At 45.7% G+C, this 19,698-nt stretch overlaps 1 protein-coding gene across 2 annotated transcripts in view; it reads right to left on the bottom strand.

The window, feature by feature from the left end:
- LOC138666992 (zinc finger protein 585A-like) overlaps positions 1–11,573 on the bottom strand; it is a 114,505-nt gene extending 102,932 nt beyond the window's left edge. The window contains exon 1 of one of the 2 annotated variants that reach the window (XM_069755201.1): positions 11,504–11,573. The gene's annotated coding sequence lies outside the window, so the exon portion shown is untranslated. The remainder of the gene's footprint in view (positions 1–11,503) is intronic. The other variant, XM_069755202.1, reaches the window with a different exon arrangement.
- Between the last annotated feature and the right edge of the window lie 8,125 nt (positions 11,574–19,698).

Below are 19,698 nucleotides of genomic sequence, written 5' to 3'. Positions count from 1 at the left end.
GGCCAAGATGTCAGCTCTCTGCTGTCCAAAATCCCTGAGTGTGTATCATCCATATCTTCCTACTATTCATCATGCTTCAGATAAAACTTAACCCCTTTACCCCCAAGGGTGGTTTGCACGTTAATGACCGGGCCAATTTTTACAATTCTGACCACTATCCCTTTATGAGGTTATAACTCTGGAACGCTTCAACGGATCCCAGTGAATCTGACATTGTTTTCTAGTGACATATTGTACTTCATGACAATGGTACAAATTCTTTGATAGTACCTGCGTTTATTTGTGAAAAAAACGGAAATTTGGCGAAAATTATGAAAATTTCGCAATTTTCCAACTTTGAATTTTTATGCAATTAAATCACAGAGATATGTCACACAAAATACTTAATAAGTAACATTTCCCACATGTCTACTTTACATCAGCACAATTTTGGAACCAAAATTTTTTTTTGTTAGGGAGTTATAAGGGTGAAAAGTTGACCAGCAATTTCTCATTTCTACAACACCATTTGTTTTAGGGACCACATCTCATTTGAAGTCATTTTGAGGGGTCTATATGATAGAAAATACCCAAGTGTGACACCATTCTAAAAACTACACCCCTCAAGGTGCTCAAAACCACATTCAAGAAGTTTATTAACCCTTCTGGTGCTTCACAGGAATTTTTTGAATGTTTAAATAAAAATGAACATTTAACTTTTTTTCACAAAAAATTTAATTCAGCTCCAATTTGTTTTATTTTACCAAGGGTAACAGAAGAAAATGGACCCCAAACATTGTTGTACAATTTGTCCTGAGTATGCCAATACCCCACATGTGGGGGTAAACCCCTGTTTGGGTGCATGGCACAGCTCGGAAGCGAAGGAGCGCCATTTGACTTTTCAATGCAAAATTGACTGGAATTGAGATGGGACGCCATGTTTCGTTTGGAGAGCCCCTGATGTGCCTAAACATTGAAACCCCCCCAAGGGACACCATTTTGGAAAGTAAAGCCCCTAAGGAACTTATCTAGAGGTGTGATGAGCACTTTGACCCACCAAGTGCTTCACAGAAGTTTATAATGTAGAACCGTAAAAATAAAAAATCATATTTTTTCACAAAAATTATGTTTTCGCCCCCAATTTTTTATTTTTCCAAGGGTAAGAGAAGAAATTGGACCCCAAAAGTTGTTGTACAATTTGTCCTGAGTACGCTGATACCCCATATGTGGGGGTAAACCACTGTTTGGGCGGATGGGAGAGCTCGGAAGGGAAGGAGCGCCGTTTGACTTTTCAATGCAAAAAATTGACAGGAATTGAGATGGGACGCCATGTTGTGTTTGGAGAGCCACTGATGTGCCTAAACATTGAAACCCCCCACAAGTGACACCATTTTGGAAAGTAGACCCCCTAAGGAACTTATCTAGAGGTGTTGTGAGCACTTTGACCCACCCAGTGCTTCACAGAAGTTTATAATGCAGAACCATCAAAATAAAAAATCATATTTTTTCACAAAAATTATCTTTTCGCCCCCAATTTTTTATTTTCCTAAGGGTAAGAGAAGAAATTGGACCCCAAAAGTTGTTGTACAATTTGTCCTGAGTACGCTGATACCCCATATGTGGGGGTAAACCACTGTTTGGGCGGATGGGAGAGCTCGGAAAGGAAGGAGCGCCGTTTGACTTTTCAATGCAAAATTGACAGGAATTGAGATGAGGCGCCATGTTGCGTTTGCAGAGCCCCTAATGTACCTAAATAGTAGAAACCCCTCACAAGTGACACCATTTTGGAAAGTAGACCCCCTAAGGAACTTATCTAGATGTGTGGTGAGCGCTTTGACCCACCAAGGGCTTCACAGAAGTTTATAATGGAGAGCTGTAAAAATTAAACAAAAATTTTTTCCCACAAAAATTATTTTTTAGCCCCCAGTTTTGTATTTTCCCGAGGGTAACAGGAGAAATTGGACCCCAAAATTTGTTGTCCAATTTGTCCTGAGTGCGCTGATACCCCATATGTGGGGGGAAACCACTGTTTGGGCGCATGGGAGGGCTCGGAAGGGAAGGAGTGCCATTTGAATGCAGACTTAGATGGAATGGTCTGCAGGTGTCACATTGCGTTTGCAGAGCCCCTAATGTACCTAAACAGTAGAAACCCCCCACAAGTTACACCATTTTGGAAAGTAGACCCCCTAAGGAACTTATCTAGATGTGTGGTGAGCGCTTTGACCCACCAAGGGCTTCACAGAAGTTTATAATGGAAAGCCGTAAAAATAAAACAAAAATTTTTTCCCACAAAAATTATTTTTTAGCCCCCAGTTTTGGATTTTCCCAAGGGTAACAGGAGAAATTGGACCCCAACAGTTGTTGTCCTATTTGTCCTGAGTACGCTGATACCCCATATGTTGGGGTAAACCCCTGTTTGGGCACACGGGAGAGCTCGGAAGGGAAGAAGCACTGTTTTACTTTTTCAACGCAGAATTGGCTGGAATTGAGATCGGACGCCATGTCGCGTTTGGAGAGCCCCTGATGTGCCTAAACAGTGGAAACCCCCCAATTATAACTGAAACTCTAATCCAAACACACCCCTAACCCTAATTCCAACGGTAACCCTAACCACACCTCTAACCCTGACACACCCCTAACCCTAACCCTATTCCCAACCATAAATGTAATCTAAACCCTAAGTGTAACTTTAGCCCCAACCCAAACTGTAGCCCTAGCCCTAACCCTAGCCCTAATGGGAAAATGGAAATAAATACATTTTTTTAATTTTTCCCTAACTAAGGGGGTGATGAAGGGGGGTTTGATTTACTTTTATAGTGGGTTTTTTAGCGGATTTTTATGATTGGCAGCCGTCACACACTGAAAGACGCTTTTTATTGCAAAAAATATTTTTTGCGTTACCACATTTTGAGAGCTATAATTTTTCCATATTTTGGTCCACAGAATCATGTGAGGTCTTGTTTTTTGCGGGACGAGTTGACGTTTTTATTGGTAACATTTCGGGCATGTGACATTTTTTGATTGCTTTTTATTCCGATTTTTGTGAGGCAGAATGACCAAAAACCAGCTATTCATGAATTTCTTTTGGGGGAGGCGTTTATACCGTTCCGCGTTTGGTAAAATTGATAAAGCAGTTTTATTCTTCGGGTCAGTACGATTACAGCGATACCTCATTTATATCATTTTTTTATGTTTTGGTGCTTTTATACGATAAAAACTTTTATAGAAAAAATAATTATTTTTGCATCGCTTTATTCTCAGGACTATAACTTTTTTATTTTTTTGCTGATGATGCTGTATGGCAGCTCGTTTTTTGCGGGACAAGATGACGCTTTCAGCGGTACCATGCATATTTATATCTGTCCTTTTGATCGCGTGTTATTCCACTTTTTGTTCGGCGGTTTGATAATAAAGCGTTGTTTTTTGCCTCTTTTTTTTTCTTACGGTGTTTACTGAAGGGGTTAACTGGCGGGCCAGTTTTATAGGTCGGGCCGTTACGGACGCGGCGATTTTAAATATATGTACTTTTATTGTTTTTTTTATTTAGATAAAGAAATGTATTTATGGGAATAATATTTTATTTTTTTTTTCATTATTTAGGAATATTTTTTTTTATTTTATTTTTTTTTACACATTTGGAAAAAATTTTTTTAACTTTTTTACTTTGTCCCAGGTGGGGACATCACAGATCAGTGATCTGACAGTGTGCACAGCACTCTGTCAGATCACTGATCTGACATGCAGCGCTGCAGCCTTCACAGTGCCTGCTCTGAGCAGGCTCTGTGAAGCCACCTCCCTCCCTGCAGGACCCGGATCCGCGGCCATCTTGGATCCGGGTCTGGAGCAGGCAGGGAAGGAGGTAAGACCCTCGCAGCAACGCGATCACATCGCGTTGCTGCGGGGGGCTCAGGGAAGCCCGCAGGGAGCCCCCTCCCTGCACGATGCTTCCCTGCACCGCCGGCACATCGCAATCATCTTTGATCGCGGTGTGCCAGGGGTTAATGTGCCGGGGGCGGTCCGTGACCGCTCCTGGCACATAGTAACATAGTAACATAGTAACATAGTAACATAGTAACATAGTTAGTAAGGCCGAAAAAAGACATTTGTCCATCCAGTTCAGCCTATATTCCATCATAATAAATACCCAGATCTACGTCCTTCTACAGAACCTAATAATTGTATGATACAATATTGTTCTGCTCCAGGAAGACATCCAGGCCTCTCTTGAACCCCTCGACTGAGTTCGCCATCACCGCCATCATAGTGCCGGATGTCAGCTGCGATTGGCAGCAGACACCCGGCCGCGATCGACCGCGCTCCCTCCGTGAGCGCCGCCGATCGCGCTGGACCTACTATCCCGTCCGTGGTCATAGGGGCCCACCCCACCTCGACGGGATAGTACGTCCGATGTCAGAAAGGGGTTAATGTGGACAAAAGTGAACTCATTATCTTTCCTCATCTCACCTAATTCAAATGCTTGATCTGTCACAAGAAATGGTATCACGCTTTCCCCTGTACTGCAAGTCCGCTGCCTCGGAGTAACCCTCGACTCCGCCCTGTCATTCAAACCGCACATTCAAGCTCTTGCTACCTCCTACCGCCTCCAGCTCAAAAACATTTCAAGAATACATCTTTTCCTAAACCTTGAATCTACTAAAATGTTGGTGCATGTCTTCATCATCTATTGCCTCGACTACTGCAATATCCTCCTCTGAAGTCTCCCTGCTAAAATTGTCACACATCTTCAATTCAGTCCATCCTTAACTCTGCCGCATAACAAATCCATCTCTCGCCTAGCTATTCCTCCGCTTCTCCCCTCTGCACATCCCCTCACTGGCTCCCAATTCCCAAACACATCCAGGTCAATCTATTGTCATTGACCTACAAAGCCATCGATAATTTGTCTCACTCCTTATATTTCCGAACTCATCTCCCAATTTTTTTGTCAAATCTGCTTGCTGCTGGAATCATCTTCTTCTCTAATCTCCCATTACCGTCCAACACAATCTCCAGTCCTCTCAAGACCTTCTTCTTACCTCCACACTTATACGTTCCTCACCCAATCGCTTCCAAGACTTCTCCCAAACACCCCAAACTTTGAAATTGCGTTCCCCCAACACATTTGATTTTCTGCTAGTTTTGGAACTTCCAGATGAAAATTGAAAACTACAAATTCAATATTGTAAGCAACCTCCTGTCATTCTAACAATGTTGTGAATAATATCTCTGTGGTATAAACAAAATTGTACTTTGGAAAAAGGATATAAAACAGAATTGCAAGCAGTAAAAAAAAACAGATTATAAACACGGCATTACCCACAATGGACTTTAGAAAGAGCAGAAAGTAAAGTCAGTGGAAAAAATAGAGATAGGTTGCTGGATAAAAAGAGTACATGAGGGAGTAAAAATACATGAAAATAACCTGGTGACATTTATATCAACATATAGCCCACAATTTGGTGCGATTAGTAAACTTATTAAAGAACATACCCCCATACTACTCCAAGATAAAAAAAAAATGGATTGTAGCCAGAAAAACACCTACGACTGGAGACAATCTCTCACATAGCTTGTATTTAAGTGAAACTCTAAGCATAAATGACACCTGCCTATCAACAAAAGGGCCAAATTCGTGTGGACACACTATTTGTACATGCTGCAAATACTTTCAGAATACTACGTCTTTGGGAGAAAGGTGGGGAGAGGGAAAAGTTGGAGCTTGACACGCTGAGACATATATAATTAATAAGTCGCTGCAATTGAACATAGCTGGTGGGTGCCGTACCTGCTGGTGATTTCAGCCGAAGTGAGGAAGAAGGAATGGAGTTTCAAGCACGTCCATCCAGTTTAAGTAAAATTTCAATTTTATTTGAACATTTTAAAAAACAATTTTAAGAAAGAGACTCTTCTCTCTCAAAGTGAAATGTGTCTAATGTCCAAACTCACCCAGTGCACAGCAAACAGTATCATCCAGATCACAGTCGGGAAACAGGACAGTCCATAAGTGTGTCCGGTTGCCGAGGGCGACTGCACCACCGTAACACGCTGCGGGGTGCCAGGAGTTCCCTCTGCTAGGCTGTGTTCCCTCACACAGGCTGAGCTTTTGCAGAGCTGTCTGCTCTGCCTGCTGCAAACTCCACACTGACACACCCAACCCTCTGCTGCAGGGGTTTTTACAAAAGTACCTGTGGCCGTTGGCCACATCGAAAACCCAGGGGACGGGGAGAACACGGACCAACCCCACTACCATCCTGTAGTACATTGAAAAAATAAAAGCGAAACGCATATCAATGGTGTCTTTGGTGTTACTGTAAGGTCATAGGATTCATTCCTGTGTATTTTTCGCAGCCTTGTTGTATATATACCTATTATGCCTGTATTCCTTCCACTGCTTTGCTATGTTCAGATATTCAGCCTTCACTCCTCTCTGACACTAATGTACACCGCACTGACATATACAAAATAGTTCAAAGCCAATCCTGTATTTATATTATGGGAATGCAGTCACCTTCTTATCCTGTCTGTGTATAATGGAAATTACCCCTTATTTCAGAAAGTTATAGCACTCAAAATAGTTAATACATAACATTTCCCATATGTCTAGCTTACATATGCATCATTAAACCTTTTTTGTTATGACGTTAGAAGGGCTAAAAGTTGACCAGCAATATCACTTTTTTCTAACAATTTACAAAACAATTTTTTATGGGGGGGGGACTACATGACATCACATTCTAAAAACTGCACCCCTCAAGACCACATTAAAGACGTTTATTACCCCTTCAGGTGCTTCACAGCAATTAAAGGAATGTGGAAGAAAAAAAATGAACATTTTACTTTTTCCCACAAAAATGTTGTTTTAGCCTGAGACATTTTATTTTCTCAAGGATAACAGGAGAAATCGGACCCCAAAATTTGTTCAGCCAGTACTCCATATATAGGTAAAAACTACTGTTTGGGTGCATGACAGGGCTCGGAAAGGAAAAGTGTTTGACTTTTGGAATGCAAACATGGCTGGAATTGAGAGCGAACGCCAAGTCATATTTGGAGAGCCTCTGCTGTGTCTTTACAGTTGTAACTGCCCACAAATGACCCCATTTTGGAAACTAGCTGCCTCTAGGAATTTATCTTTACATGTGGTGAGCACCTTGGACCCACAGGTGCTCCACAGAATTTTACGACGTTGAACTGTGAAAACGAAAAATGTAAATTTTTCCAACAGTTTTATTTTAATCCCAATTTTCTTTTCATTTTCACAAGGGTAAAGGTACCATCACACTGAACGATATCACTAGCGATCCGTGACATTGCAGCGTCCTGGCTAGCGATATCGTTCAGTTTGACACACAGCAGCGATCAGAATCCTGCTGTGATGTCGTTTGTCGCTGCAGAAAGTCCAGCACTTTATTTCGTCGCTGGACTTCCTGCTGATATTGCTGAATCGGTGTGTGTGACGCCGATTCAGCGATGTCTTCACCGGTAACCAGGGTAAACATCGGGTTACTAAGCGCAGGGCCGCGCTTAGTAACCCGATGTTTACCCTGGTTACCAGCATTAAAGTAAAAAAAAACCAAACACTTCATACTTACCTTCCGCTGTCTGTCCCTCGGCGCTCTGCTTCTCTGCCCTGTGTAAGCACAGTGGCCAGAAAGCAGAGCGGTGACGTAAGTATGAAGTTTTTTTTTGTTTTTGTTTTTACTTTAACGCTGGTAACCAGGGTAAACATCGGGTTACTAAGCGCGGCCCTGCGCTTAGTAACCCGATGTTTACCCTGGTTACCGGCATCGTTGGTCGCTGGAGAGCTGTCTGTGTGACCAAACAGCGACGCTGCAGCGATCCGGATCGTTGTCTGGATCGCTGCAGCGTCGCTTAGTATGACGGTACCTTAACAGGGCAAAACAGACCCCAAAATTTGTTGTGAAATTTCTCCTGAGTACACAGATACCCCATATGTGGTCAAAAACTACTTTTGAGGCACAGTACAAAGCTCAGACAGGAAGAAGCGCCATATTGAGGTTCAGTTTTTTCTGGAATGGCTTGATGGTGTCATGTCATACAGGCAGAGACCCTGAGGTGTTAGCATAGCAGAAGCACCCATAATTGATGTAATTTTACAAGTTATACCCATCAATTAATTCATCTAGGGGTGCAGTGAGCATTTTGACTCACAAATGTCTTAGCCCCAACTTTTTATTTTTTATAAAGGCTAATAGCAAAAAATGGACCTCTCAGTTTGTTGTGCAATTTCTCCTCAGTGCGCCAATACCCTACATGTAATCGTGAAGTACTTTTCAGGCACAGTGCAAAGATCAGAAGGGAAGAAGTGCCATAATTTGGTGCAGAATTTAGTGATGTGGTTTGCAGGTGCAATGAATCGAAGGGTGCAGTAATCATAATGACACCACGGCTGTGTCACAGAATTTTAGACGATTGAGTGGTGAAGAAAATTTTTGGTTTTACAAAATTTTACAATTTCACACTGGCAAATGGGTAAATATGGCACCAAAATTTGTCACACAAATTCTGTAGAACATGTAAATACCCCATATGTGGCTGAACAGCCCTGCTAAGCCACAGGGGGAGACTCCAGAGGAACGGACAGCTATTTGACTCCAAGAGTGCAGATTTTCCGGGAATAGTTTGCGGACTCCACATACAGAGCCCCTAAGTGCTAGAAGAGTTGAATACTGCCTCAAGTGACCCCATTTTGGAAATTATACCCCTTTGGGAATTACAGTTTTACAGAAACAAGCAGCAGTGCATGTTGCTTAACGAAAATTGAACATCTGGTATTGTAGTGCCCATATGCCAAGCTCGTGCTTCTGGATACATGCAACCATAAACTAGACATGGGCTCTCATCGCTACAGAAATGCCAAAAATGTGGATGCCAAATGTGGTTTAGGCACACTGGGCGAGGCACAATTTAGCTTTTCCAGAGCCTTTGTGCTACCAGTAATTTGGAAGCCCACTATAGTTCCATTAAAAGATGATGAACATGAGTCGGGACTAGCTATTTTTTGTGGACTAAGTTGAAGCTGTTATTGGGAACACTGTACATAACATTAAGGATCACATTTATCAGGCGCTCTATGATGAGCACTTACTTTGGGGTTTCCATCTAAATCTCCTAGTGACCCGATTGAAATGAAACCACCGATGAATCCACTCATTATAATAAGGCAACAGAGTTACTCTGTACTCCATCTGGCCTCTGTTCAGTGTTGTCCTTTTCAGAGGAGCACAAAACTGTGGCCGACTACACTTTTATGGACGCCTCATAAAAAGACGGACACCGCCGGATCACAGGTCAGACGGCATCCAGAGTGTCTCCATTAGGGCTCATACTCACCTGCGAGAAACTTGGATGAGTCTCGCACGTCAATACCCGGCGCTGCACCCGGCACTGAGGAGCGGAGTGTGCGGCTGCATGTATTCCTATGCGGCCGCACGCTCCGATCTCAGTGCCGGGTGCAGCGCCAGGTATTAACATGCGAGACTCATCCGAGTTTCTCGCAGGTGAGTATGAGCCCTTAGCCTCATTATAGAGAATCTTCCACTGGGGGTCCATCTGAATCACTTATTTCATAGATTTACATGGAAATCCCCATGTAAGCGCTCAGTACAGATCGCAGGATAAATGTGTGCCGAGCCTTACTGCGATCTTTGATTTTTATGACGTTCCTTGTGCGGTATAAGTGAGTAGATAACATTATTCTTCGTGTTGGTGATACCAGATTTATAGTTTTTTTATGTTTTGGTGCATTTACACACTAAAAACCAAACTAAAAAAAATTCATTGTTTATTCTGCGAGCTACAGCTTTTTTTATTTCTCCGCTGATGGAATTGTACAACGGCTTATTTTTTTTGCGGGACAGGATGACGTTTTCAGCGGAAGCATGTTTATTTATATTCGTGTTTTTGATCATGTTTCATTCCCTTTTTTGTTCAGCGGTATGATGAAAAAGCACCGTTTAATGCTTTTTTTTTTTTTTTTTTTGGGTGTTCACGGAAGGGGTTAACTAGTGTGACAGTTTTATAGATCGGGTCATTCTGGACGCAGCAACACCAAATGTGTGTACTTTATTTTTTGTGACGAAAAATTCTGCCAATAAATACGTAATTTTATGTACCATTTTGTAATTTTTATTTTTTGTTTAGATTTTTCCAACTTTTTTTTTTACATTTTCATACTTAATTCCTCTATGGGACTTTAACTTTTATGTTTACTTTGATTGCTGATATAATACATTGCAATACTTCATACCTGGGAGGGTTGCACACACGGAAGCCACTTAGGCTAGGTTCACATTGTGTTAGTGCAATCCGTTTAGCGGATATATTAACGGATTGCGCTAACGCAATGTCCAAAAAGGGATTGCGTTCGGCAATCCCGCTAGCGCAGATGCCCAATCTGCGCTAGCGAGGAACGGACCCTGAACGCTGCAAGCAGCGTTCGAGGTCCGTCCGACACTAATGGCACATCGCAGACTCATGCCAAAAATGGCATACGTTTGCGATGCGATCCGTTAGCACATTGCAGTCGATGGGTGTGCTAGCGGATCCGTTACATAGCATTAATTGCGACAATTGTGCCATGTAATGGAGTCCACTAGCGGACACCCATTAACGCAATGTGAACCTAGCTGGTTTCACACTTGCTTAGGGCATAGCTGCAGAGTGCTGCGTACTTCCACGTACGTCCTCAGTTAAGCCCCGCCCACTGCAGCACCTCTTCCATTCAGCTCCGCCAACGTCTGCATTTGTCCTGCTGTACCTATCTTTACCATTGGGTATGCAGGCCATACGAATGGATGTGGATACCTCCGCATGCGTCGTTATGACGCTGCGCCGACCGCAACAAAATGCAACATGATGCGTTTGACACAGCGTCATAACCACGCATGCAGAGGCATCCGCATACATTCACATGGCCTGCGTACCCAATGGTAAAGGTAGGTACAGCAGGACGCATACCGAGGAAGTACACAGCCCTCCGCAGCTATGCCCTATGCAAGTGTGAAACCAGCCTAAGTCCATACTCTGAGCATGGTCTAAGGGGCTTGCCGTAGCCTGATGATCCAGATGTCGTGACCACGGCAATGATCAGGTCCCCGTGAAGACGTCACTGGAGTGCCGATAGGATAGTAGAAGGATCCCTCACCTTATGCCTGCCTTCTACATCGATCGCATCATTTAGAGGGTTAAAATGCTCCTGGCAGTGAACGCCCGATGGTAACATAGTAGTAAGATAGTTATTAAGGTAAAACGAAGACTTTTAAGTCCATCTAGTTCAACCCATAGCCTGACCTAACATGTTGATCCAGGGGAAGGCAAAAAACCCATGTGGCAAAGAGTAAGCTCCACCTTGGGGAAAAAATTCCTTCCCGACTCCACATACGGCAATCAGACTAGTTCCCTGGATCAACGCCCTATCAAGGAATCCAATATATATACCCTGTAATATCACACACACATTCAAAGGTCACGTTCCCCCATCACACCCTCCCTGCTCCCTCATTACCTGTCACCAGTGCAGACGTCTTCTCTCACATGGAGCAAAATGGAGACTGGCCCCTCCCCTCCATGGGACTGATCACATGACTGTGACATCATCACAGGTCCTGTGCCCACAGAGCAATCATATGGTTAAGCCTAGAGTGGAGTTGATTTTTTGAGGATCTCGTGACTGGAGCCTCCAATGTAGACAGCTCAGCAGTGGCACTGACAGGACAGAATGGAGTTAGCTCCAGGTTTCTCTCCATTCTAGTCCCCTCATCCAGCGTCTTCATTTTTTTTAATGTAATTGCTCAGTTGTTTAATGGCGCAGACTTCACAGACAGGAATATTTTTTAACACTGTTCTATATTTTGTGTATTGGGGCAAAATTCTTTAATTTTAATAGAAAGAGAGAGCAAGCGACAGTCATCATAAAAGAGCGCAGCCAACAGTCATCATAAAAGAGCGCAACCGACAGTCATCATAAAAGAGCAAAACCGACAGTCACCATAAAAGAGAGCAACCGACAGTCACCATAAAAGAGCGCAAACGACACTCATCATAAAAGAGCAAAACTGACAGTCACCATAAAAGAGAGCAACCGACATTCATAATAAAAGAGCGCAACCGACAGTCATCATAAAAGATCGCAACCGACAGTCATCATAACAGAGCGCAGTCGACAGTCATCATAAAAAAACGCAACCGACAGTCATCATAAAAGAGCAAAACCGACAGTCACCATAAAAGAGAGCAACCGACATTCATAATAAAAGAGCGCAACCGACAGTCATCATAAAAGAGCGCAACTGACAGTCATTATAACAGAGCGCAGTCGACAGTCATCATAAAAGAACGCAACCGACAGTCATCATAAAAGAACGCAACCGACAGTCATAAAAGAGAGCAGCTGACAGTTATAATAGAGAGCAACCGACAGTCATCATAAAACAGCGCAACCAACAATCATCATAAAAGAGCAGCCGACAGTCATCATAAGAGCGCAACCGACAGTTATAATAGAGAGCAACCGACAGTAATCATAAAAGAGTGCAACCAACAGTCATCATAAAAGAGCGCAACCGACAGTCATCATAAAAGAGCGCAACAGTCATAAAAGAGAGCAGCCGACAGTCATCATAAAATAGAGCAACCGACAGGCATCATAATAGAGCGTAACCAACAGTAATGATAAAAGAGAGCATTGGAGAGTCATCATAAGAGTGCAACTGACAGTTATCATAATAGAGAGCAACCAAAAGTCACCATAAAAGAACACAACCGACAGTCATCATAAAAGAGTGCACCCAACAGTTATCATAATAGAGAGCAACCGACAGTCATCATAAAAGAGCACAACCAATAGTCATCATAAAAGAGAGCAACCGACAGCGCAACAGACAGTCATCATAAAAGAGTGCAACCGACAGTCATTATAGAGTGCAGCCGACCATCATCATAAAAGAGCGCCACCGACAGTCATCGTACGGTAAGAGCGCAACTGACAGTCATCATAACGGAGTGCAACCAACAGTCATTATAACAGACCGCCACCGACAGTCTTTGTACGGTAAGAGGGCAACTGACAGTCGTCATAAAAGAGCACAACCGACAGTCATCATAAAAGAGCACAACCGACAGTCATCATAACACAGTGCAACCACCAGTCATTATAACAGAGCGCAACCGACAGTCATCATCAAAGAGCATAACCGACCGTCATCAGAATAGAGCGCAGCCGATCATCATCATAAAGAGCGCAACTGACAGTCAGCATAAAAGATTGTAACTTACAGTACTTATAAAAGAGCACCACCAAAAGTCATCATAACAGAGCGCCACCGTCAGTCATCATAAAAGAGGGCAACCGACAGTCATTTTAACAGTGCAACCGACAGTCATAAAAGAAAGCAACTGTCACCATAAAACAGTGAAACCGACAGTCACCATAACAGAGTGCAACCGACAGTCATCATAAAAGAGCGCAGCCGACAGTCATAAAAGAGAGCAACCGACAGTCATCATAAAAAGAGCACAACCAACACTCACCATAAAAGAGTGCAGCTGACCATCATAAAGAGCGCAACTGACAGTCATCATATACGGTAAGAGCGCAACTGACAGTCATCATAAAAGAGAGCAACCATCAGTCATCATGACAGAGTGCAAACAAAAGTCATTATAACAGAGCGCAACTGACAGTCATTATAACAGAGTGCAACCAACAGTCATCATAAAAGAGCACAACCGACAGTCATCATAACAGAGAGCAACCAACAGTCATTATAACAGCGCAACCGACAGTCATCATCAGAGAGCACAACCGACAGTCATCATAAAAGAGCGCCGCCGATCATCATCATAAAGAGCGCAACTGACAGTCACCATAAAAGATTGCAACTTACAGTCCTTATAAAAGAGCACCGCCAAAAGTCATTATAACAGAGTGCCACCGTCAATCATCATAAAGGAGGGCAACCGACAGTCATTTTAACACAGTGCAACCAACAGTCATAAAAGAAAGCAACAGTCATCATAAAACAGTGAAACCGACAGTCCTCATAACAGAGCGCAGCCAACAGAGACATAAAAGAGAGCAACAGACAGTCCCCATAAAAAGGTAAACGACAGTTATAGTAATAGAGCGCAACCAACAGTCATCATAATAGAGCGCAACCGACAGTCATCATAAAAGCGCAACTGACAGTCATCATAACAGAGCGCAAGTGACAGTCACCATAAAAGAGCACAACCGACAGTCATCATAAAAGAACACAGCCGACAGTCACCATAAAAGAGCACAACCGATAGTCATCATAAAAGAGTGCAACCAACAGTCATCATAAAAGAGCGCAACCGACAGTCATCATGAAAGAGTGCAACCGACAGTCACCAAAAAGAGCGCAGCCGACAGTCACCAAAAAGAGCACAACCGACAGTTCTCATAAAAGAGCGCAACTGACAGTCATCATAAAAGAGCACAACCAACAATCCTCATAAAAGAGCGCAACCGACCATACTCAGAAAAGTGTACAACCGACAGTCCTCATAAATGAGCGCAACTGACAGTCATCATAACAGAGCGCAATCGATAGTCATCATAAAATAGCGCAACCGACTGCCATCATTAAAAAGCGAAACCGACAGTCATCAGAATTTATAACACAGAAGTGACAAATTATTACAGGAATGTCCGGAGTCCCTGCAGAACACTTCTGGTCTAATTTACACCAGAAGTACAGTATATATATATCTATAATATAACGCTAGGAGCGTCACTCTGTCCGAAGCCTTTATAGACTGCACAGGCGCGACGCTCCTAGCATTACATTATAGAGTGTCAGGAAAAAAAAATGGCGCCGGAAGGCGCGGACTGCCGGGAGCAGGGGGTCGGGAGCAGGGGGACACCGTGCACATATTTGCGCCCTGATTATGCTGTGGCACTTCATGCCACAGCAATTTGTTACTTACGCCATTCCTTTCCGCCCCGCCCATTTTCTTCATCCTCCTGCTGCCGGAATCGGCGCCTGCGCAGTCCGCGCTTTCCGGCGCCATTTTCTTGAAGACACACTGCAGGTGTGTCTTCAAGAAAATGGCGCCGGAAAGCGCGGACTGCGCAGGTGCCGATACCGGGAGCAGGAGGACGAAGAAAATGGGCAGAAAGGAATGGCGTAAGTAACAAATTGCCGTGGCATGAAGCTGTGGCACTTCATGCCACAGCAATTTGTTACTTACGCCGCCTGATTCCTTTGTCCTGCTGCCGGAATCGGCGCCTGCGCCCTGCAGTGTGTCTTCAAGAAAATGGCGCCGGAAAGCGCGGACTGCGCAGGCGCCGATTCCGGCAGCAGGAGGATGAAGAAAATGGACAGAAAGGAATGGCGTAAGTAACAAATTGCTGTGGCATGAAGCTGTGGCACTTCATGCCACAGCAATTTGTTACTTACGCCACCTGATTCCTTTCCGCCGCCATTTTCTTGGTCCTGCTGCCGGAATCGGCGCCTGCGCAGTCCGCGCTTTCCGGCACCATTTTCTTGAAGACACACTGCAGTGTGTCTTCAAGAAAATGGTGCTGGAAAGCGCGGACTGCGAAGGTGCCGATTCCGCCAGCAGGAGAACCAAGAAAATGGCGGCGGAAAGGAATCAGGTGGCGCAAGTAACAAATTGCTGTGGCATGAGGCTGTGGCACAGCTATTTGTTACTTACGCCACCTGATATGGGGCATATATTATGGAGCAGCGTATGGGGCATATGGATGGGAGCAGCAAATTAAAGAACGGTGGCGCAGGATGGGAGCAGCACATGACAGGATGGGGGCGCAGGATGGGAGCAGCACATGACAGAATAGGGCAGCACATGACAGAACGGGGGTGCAGGATGGCAGCAGCACATGACAGAACGGGGGTGCAAGATGGAAGCAGCACATGACAGAACGGGGGCGCAGGATTGAAGCAGCACATTCCAGAACGGGGGCGCAGGATGGGAGCAGCACATGACAGAACCGGTGCGCAGGATGGGAGCAGCACATGACAGGATGGAGGCGCAGGATGGGAGCAGCACATGACAGAATGGGGGTGAAGGATGGGAGCAGCACATGACAGAACGGGGGCGCAGGATGGGAGCAGCACATGACAGAACGGGGGCGCAGGATGGGAACAGCACATGACAGAATGGGGGCGCAGGATGGAGCAGCACATGACAGAATGGGGGCGCAGGATGGAGCAGCACATGACAGAACGGGGGTGCAAGATGGAAGCAGCACATGACAGAACGGGGGCGCAGGATGGGAACAGCACATGACAGAACGGGGGTGCAGGATGGCAGCAGCACATGATAGAACGGGGGTGCAAGATGGAAGCAGCACATGACAGAACGGGGGCGCAGGATGGAGCAGCACATGACAGAACGGGGGTGCAAGATGGAAGCAGCACATGACAGAACGGGGGCGCAGGATGGGAGCAGCACATTCCAGAACGGGGGCGCAGGATGGGAGCAGCACATGACAGAACCGGTGCGCAGGATGGGAACAGCACATGACAGAACGGGGGCACAGGATGGGAACAGCACATGACAGAACGGGGGTGCAAGATGGAAGCAGCACATGACAGAACGGGGGCGCAGGATGGGAACAGCACATGACAGAACGGGGGCGCAGGATGGGAACAGCACATGACAGAACGGGGGTGCAGGATGGGAGCAGCACATGACAGAACGGGGGCGCAGGATGGAGCAGCACATGACAGAACGGGGGTGCAAGATGGAAGCAGCACATGACAGAACGGGGGCGCAGGATGGGAACAGCACATGACAGAACGGGGGTGCAGGATGGCAGCAGCACATGACAGAATGGGGGTGCAAGATGGAAGCAGCACATGACAGAACGGTGGCGCAGGATGGGAGCAGCACATGACAGAACCGGGGCGCAGGATGGGAGCAGCACATGACAGGATGGGAGCAGCAAATGACAGAATGGAGGTGCAGGATGGGAGCAGCACATGACAGAATAGGGGCGCAGGATGGGAACAGCACATGACAGAATGGGGGCGCAGGATGGAGCAGCACATGTCAGAATGGGGGCGCAGGATGGGAGCAGCACATGACAGGATGGGGACGCAGGATGGAGCAGCACATACCAGGATGGAGACCATATACCAATATAAATGCTCCCCACCCGGGCGTAGAACGGGTTCAATAGCTAGTATATATTGTGACAAAACACTCTGGGATCGCCTTTGCTGGGGTCAAAGGACACGTGGTTTGTGCATTGAATCTGAGGCGTACAGCAGGTTTCTGAGCAGGCTGACCTCAGGTCAGATTTATTAACGTGAAAGCAACACAAAAAAACAAAACATAAAAATAAACCCTAGCCTGTCCGGCACTAACTAAACAAATACATTGCTATCTCAACAACTGGGGGGCTTCTCCCACCCAGCTAACATCATACAGATCTTGAGCAGAGCTCTTCACTCACGTTTGTCTCACACAGGCAGGCAATCTGTGTGCCCCAGGCAGACACTGGAAACACCCAGCTGGTCATCTTTTATTCCTGCAATCATTAACCCATTAGCACCCTGAAGATACTGAGTGGCCTAATTCACATAGGACAAACACCTGGGCGAGATATACCTGCCTCCATCTACCACACCAGCATGAGTCTTACATATCCCCCCCCTTGCTCAGACCACTCCGGTCGAGCAAGAACACTTTTGAAACAGTGCACTCGGGATAGGGCATCGGCATTCCCCATCTGCACCCCAGGTCGGTGCTCCACCGTAAAAGAGTAAGCCTGCAGGGCAAGGAACCACCTGGTTACCCGACTATTACGGTCCTTGTGGAGGTGCATCCACTTGAGAGGGGCATGGTCTGTGACCAGCCTAAACTTCCTCCCAGCCAGGTAATACTTGAGGGAGTCGAGAGCCCATTTAATGGCTAGGCACTCTTTTTCAACCACGGCATACCTCTGCTCATGTACATTCAGTTTCCGACTGAGATAGAGGACCGGGTGTTCGACTCCGTCCCTCACCTGGGAAAGTACAGCTCCGACACCAGTATCAGAGGCATCAGTTTGTACCACAAACTCGCTGCTGAAATCAGGAGTCACTAGTACGGGCTGAGAGCACAAAGCCCGTTTCAGGCTGTGGAAGGCCTCTTCAGCAGCTGAGGTCCATTTTACCATGACGGAACCCTTCCCCTTGGTAAGATCCGTCAAGGGAGTAGCCATGGCTGCAAAATTGGGTATGAACCGGCGATAATAGCCGGCAATCCCCAGGAAAGCCTGCACTTGTTTCTTGTTCACTGGTTGTGGCCAGCCCTGAATTGCCTGTATTTTGTCGATCTGGGGTTTAACCACTCCTCGGCCAATCACGTAGCCCAAGTATCGGGCTTCTTCAAGCCCGATGTGGCATTTCTTGGGGTTTGCCGTTAAACCTGCATCTCGCAGGTCATCAATCACGGCTTGTACCTTCTGGAGATGAGTTTCCCAGTCCATGCTGTAAATTACGATGTCATCCAGGTAGGCAGAAGCGTACTGTCTGTGAGGCCTCAAGACTCGATCCATCAATCTCTGGAACGTTGCGGGAGCTCCGTGAAGTCCAAACGGCATATAGACATACTGGAACAGACCTTCCGGTGTAGCAAATGCCGTCTTCTCTCTGGCCGCCTCGGCCAGAGGAATCTGCCAGTACCCCTTTGTTAAATCCAGGGTCGTAATGTATCGGGCTTTACCAAGCCGGTCGATCAACTCATCGACCCGGGGCATAGGGTACGCATCAAATTTAGAAACTGCATTCAGTTTCCTAAAGTCATTACAAAACCGGATGGAGCCATCCGGTTTAGGTATCAACACAATTGGACTGGACCAGGCGCTGTGTGACTCCTCAATGACTCCTAAGTCCAACATTGCCATCACTTCCCGGGAGACGGCTTCACGGCGGGCTTCCGGAATCCGGTAGGGCTTCACATGAACAGTGACGCCAGGCTCTGTGACAATCTCATGTTTCACCAACTTCGTCCGGCCAGGTTTTTCGGAGAAAAACTGTCGGTTCTGTAACAAAAATTGCTTAACCTCAGATTTTTGTCGTTCTGAGAGAATCTCAGCAACCTGCACCTCTGGTACAGTAGGTGAACAAACCGGACGGGGCAGATCCGCCGTTAGGGCAGAGCGGTCTTTCCAGGATTTTATCAGATTCACATGATAAATCTGTTCCGGTTTTCTCTTACCCGGCTGGTACACTTTATAGTTCACTTCACCAACTCTTTCTCGGACCTCAAATGGGCCCTGCCATTTCGCCAGGAATTTACTATCCACCGTAGGGATTAGGACCAACACCCTATCGCCGGGTGCAAATGTACGGACCTTAGCGCCTCTATCATAACTTTGCCTCTGGGCTCCCTGGGCCTGTAACATATGGTCCCTAACAATGGGCATGACAGCGGCAATACGATCCTGCATTTGTGTTACATGGTCGATCACCGTTTTAAAGGGAGTGACTTGACCTTCCCAGGTTTCTTTTGCGACGTCCAGCAGTCCCCGGGGACGACGGGCGTACAACAGTTCGAAAGGCGAAAATCCTGTGGAAGACTGGGGAACTTCCCTAATGGCAAACAGCAAATAGGGTAACAAGTAATCCCAGTTCTTCCCATCTTTGTCTATCGCCTTCCGGAGCATCTGTTTTAAGGTTTTGTTGAAGCGCTCAACCAGGCCATCTGTTTGAGGGTGATAGA

The sequence above is a fragment of the Ranitomeya imitator genome, chromosome 2, assembly GCF_032444005.1.
Source record: "Ranitomeya imitator isolate aRanImi1 chromosome 2, aRanImi1.pri, whole genome shotgun sequence".
In the NCBI taxonomy this organism is placed as follows: domain Eukaryota; kingdom Metazoa; phylum Chordata; class Amphibia; order Anura; family Dendrobatidae; genus Ranitomeya; species Ranitomeya imitator.
This window is presented reverse-complemented; position numbering and strand designations above follow the sequence as displayed.